Source organism: Salvelinus alpinus, unplaced genomic scaffold, assembly GCF_045679555.1.
Source record: "Salvelinus alpinus unplaced genomic scaffold, SLU_Salpinus.1 scaffold_426, whole genome shotgun sequence".
NCBI lineage: Eukaryota > Metazoa > Chordata > Actinopteri > Salmoniformes > Salmonidae > Salvelinus > Salvelinus alpinus.
Window position 1 is genome coordinate 7,938 of NW_027256366.1, and position 4,328 is coordinate 12,265.

Below are 4,328 nucleotides of genomic sequence, written 5' to 3' on the forward strand. Positions count from 1 at the left end.
ACACAGAATGAGTCCATGCAACTTATTATGTGACTTGTTGAGCACATTTTTACCCCTCAACTTATTTAGTCCTGCCCTAACAAAAGGGGTTGAATACTTATTGACTCAAGACATTTCATTTTCAGCTTTACATTTATTTTTGTTACATTTTCTTAAAACACAATTCCACTTTGACATTATGGGGTATTGTGTGTAGGCCAGGACACAGAATCTCAAATGAATCCAATTTGAAATTCAGACAGTAACACAACAAAATGTGGTCAAATCTATGTATTGATCTACAGTATGTATTGATCTCCTTCCTCTGGTTATTACAGAGGTCAAGAGACGTTGAGTAGAATGGATAGAAACATTGAAGAATAATGAATGAGTGAATGGATGCACGAGTGAATGTGTGAATGAATGCTTAAATTCTTGCCACTTTCTCCCTTTAAAATACTCAGAAGTATCTGGTGCCCCAGAAATCTCTACACAATTGAGTTTGCTGTTCGCTGTAATCTAAACTTCACACTGTTCTCTGCAGAGTTTTACTACTGCAGTCAAAAAGAGAGAGACAGAGACAGCGAGAGACAGAGAGACAACTATTACTCTCCTCCAATAGACTGTGGAGAGCACGGCGTCATGCAGCGTAGCTCCATCTCAGCCAATGACAATTCTCTTTCGGGTTTTTTTTTTGTGTGAATGAAATAACGAACACAAACACACCCAGAAACAAACACAGCGAGACAGGAGGAGGAGCGCGATCCATCAGACACTAGATATGCTAACGACCGTCCGCATACAGCACCCGATCTCATCCAACAGAAACACACTGCAGCTGAATAAAGAATCTGTTTGAGATTACGATTAAATCATATATCTTGGAAATTAAGAGCAGAAGATAAGATATTGATGGATACCCTCCTGTGTAAAAATGACATTGATTGATTGATTGATTATACACATCCTGAGGTAAGAGCTGCCCTATTCAATATTTACTCGTGTTTTTCATATGTAAATAAGCCTGCTTTGAAAAAAGAACAAAAACAACATGTAAATCAATAACAACAAAAACATAATGTAAATCAATAAACAACTAAATCAATAACAACATGTAAATCAATAACAACAAAATCAACATGTAAATCAATAAACAACAACTAAATCAATAAAAACAACAACTAAATCAATAAACAACAACTAAATCAATAACAAAAACATAATGTAAATCAATAAACAACAACTAAATCAATAAAAACAACAACTTAATAACAACATGTAAATCAATAACAACAAAAACATAATGTAAATCAATAACAACAACTAAATCAATAACAACAACTAAATCAATAACAACATGTAAATCAATAACATGTAAATCAATAATAACATGTAAATCAATAATAACATGTAAATCAATAACAACATGTAAATCAATAACATGTAAATCAATAACAAAATCAACATGTAAATCAATAACAACAACACGTAAATCAGTAACAACATGTAAATCAGTAACAACAGGGCTCCACTGATTTCCCATGAATTTAACATTTGTCTGTGAGCCAGGAAAAATAGGGAACTGGGTTAGGGTTAGTCTGAAAGGGATTTAGAGGGACAACACTGCCATCTATGGCCACACGGAGGTACTGCAGTATATACTTGCTGGATTACATCATCGATTTGGAGACTGCTGGATGCTTCAGGCAGCTATCACAGACAAAGAGAGCAGGAGGGCCGGGGGGAGAGAGAGGGAGAGAGAGAAGGAGAGAGAGCAGGAGGGCCAGAGGGAGGGAGAGAGCAGGAGGGTCAGAAGGAGAGAGGGAGGGAGAGCAGGAGGGCCAGGGGGAGAGAGAGGGGGAGAGGGAGAGAGAGAGGGGGAGAGAGAGTAATAAGCACAAAGAGAGGTCAGGTGATAATACACACTTTGAGAGAGCAAATGATTCATAAACAAATAAAAGTTCCCTAGAAACATCCTGAATCCATTCATAGTTCGTGAAAGTCTGTTTCAACCTATGGAATAGTTTCTCAACTTCTACAAGTGATCATGATCCATACACATATACACACTGAGTGTACAAAACATTAAGAACACCTTCCTAATATTGATTCGCACCTCCTTTTTCCCTCAGAAAATCTCCATTCATCAGGACATGGGACTCTACAAGGTGTGGAAAGCGTTCCACAGGGATGCTGGCCCATGTCGACTCCAATGCTTCCCACAGTTGTGTCTTGTTGGCTGGATGTCCTTTGGGTGTTGGAACGTTCTTGATACACACGAAACACTGTTGAGTGTGAAAAACACAGTAGCGTTGCAGTTCTTGACACACTCAAACAGGTGCGAATGGCACCTACTACCATACCCTGTTGAAAGGAACTTAAATATTTTGTCTTGCTCATTCACCCTCTGAATGGCCCACATACACAATCCATGTCTCAATTGTCTCAAGGCTTAAAAATCCTTCTTTAACGTGTCTCCTCCACTTCATCTACACTGATTGAAGAGGATTTAACAAGTGACATCAATAAGGGATCATATCTTTCACCTGGTCAGTTTATGTCATGGAAAGAGCAGGTGTTCCTAATGTTTTGTATACTCAGTTTATAATCACAATCTAGTGCTTATATACATCCTTGACATGAACCCAGACCTTTGTCTGATGGTCTTGAATGATTGTACAAAACCATGGAAAGGCCATAGTACTCCTGTTGCTCCACATGACATTGTTGCCGTACTGCATTGAACAGACTGTAAAACCATGACATCATGCAGCTCAGGTTGGCTGCCAAATCAAGTCAAGGGGAAAAAGGAGAGGACACACTGTTGGTTGCTTAGGAATGGCTTCTGATGCGATTCTTCTTCTCTCCACCACCTTCTGTGAGAGCGGGACTGCCCCCTAGTGTCTACATTTATATGACATCATAGGGTGACTCGATCAGACTGTGTCTGTCTGTCTACTGCCAGGAGTCTAACCTGACCACCTGATCTGACCAGGAAACACTCTGGGACCTTCATGGACAGGGATAACTCTGGGCCCTTCATGGACAGGGATAACTCTGGGCCTGACAAAGTAGTGTAGTAGAATAAGTCGTTCTGCCACTGAACAAGGCAGTTACCCCACTGTTCCTAGGCTGTCATTGTAAATAAGAATGTGTTCTTAACTGACTTCCCTAGTTAAATAAAGGTTAAATAAATACATTAATTATAGAAAGACCTCTCCATAACAACAGGGCCCAACCCTATGCTATAACACCCAACCTACTGTAGGGTAACGGTCCTCTCCTGTAAAGCAGTGTGTTCTTCTGACTGCATACTGTAGGAGTTTCACAGTATTCTCCAGCGGCAACCATTTTGATCACTACCAGATGCATTGACCCGAGCTGCACAAAGAGGGCCTTGTATCCTAACTCCGTTTCCCTGTCCCCCTCCTGTCCCAAACTCATTGTATCCTAACTCCGTTTCCCTGTCCCAAACTCATTGTATCCTAACTCCGTTTCCCTGTCCCAAACTCATTGTATCCTAACTCTGTTTCCCTGTCCCAAACTCATTGTATCCTAACTCCGTTTCCCTGTCCCAAACTCATTGTATCCTAACTCCGTTTCCCTGTCCCAAACTCATTGTATCCTAACTCCGTTTCCCTGTCCCAAACTCATTGTATCCTAACTCCGTTTCCCTGTCCCAAACTCATTGTATCCCAACTCTGTTTCCCTGTCCCAAACTCATTGTATCCTAACTCCGTTTCCCTGTCCCAAACTCATTGTATCCTAACTCCGTTTCCCTGTCCCAAACTCATTGTATCCCAACTCCGTTTCCCTGTCCCCCTCCTGCCCTAAACTCATCATACCCTAACTCCGTTTCCCTGTCCCAAACTCATTGTATCCTAACTCTGTTTCCCTGTCCCCCTCCTGCCCTAAACTCATCATACCCCAACTCCGTTTCCCTGTCCCAAACTCATTGTATCCTAACTCCGTTTCCCTGTCCCAAACTCATTGTATCCTAACTCCGTTTCCCTATCCCCCTCCTGCCCTAAACTCATCATACCCCAACTCCGTTTCCCTGTCCCAAACTCATTGTATCTCAACTCTGTTTCCATGTCCCCCTCCTGCCCTAAACTCATCATACCCTAACTCCGTTTCCCTGTCCCAAACTCATTGTATCCTAACTCTGTTTCCCTGTCCCCCTCCTGCCCTAAACTCATCATACCCCAACTCCGTTTCCCTGTCCCAAACTCATCATACCCTAACTCCGTTTCCCTGTCCCAAACTCATTGTATCCTAACTCCGTTTCCCTATCCCCCTCCTGCCCTAAACTCATCATACCCTAACTCCGTTTCCCTGTCCCAAACTCA

General features: G+C 41.7%; 1 long non-coding RNA gene across 1 annotated transcript; it reads left to right on the forward strand.

The window, feature by feature from the left end:
• Positions 1-717: 717 nt before the first annotated feature.
• LOC139567392 (uncharacterized) lies at positions 718-3,182 on the forward strand. The gene is made up of 2 exons (XR_011673384.1): positions 718-951; positions 2,112-3,182. It is a non-coding gene; the product is annotated as an uncharacterized lncRNA (long non-coding RNA).
• The last annotated feature ends 1,146 nt before the right edge of the window (positions 3,183-4,328 follow it).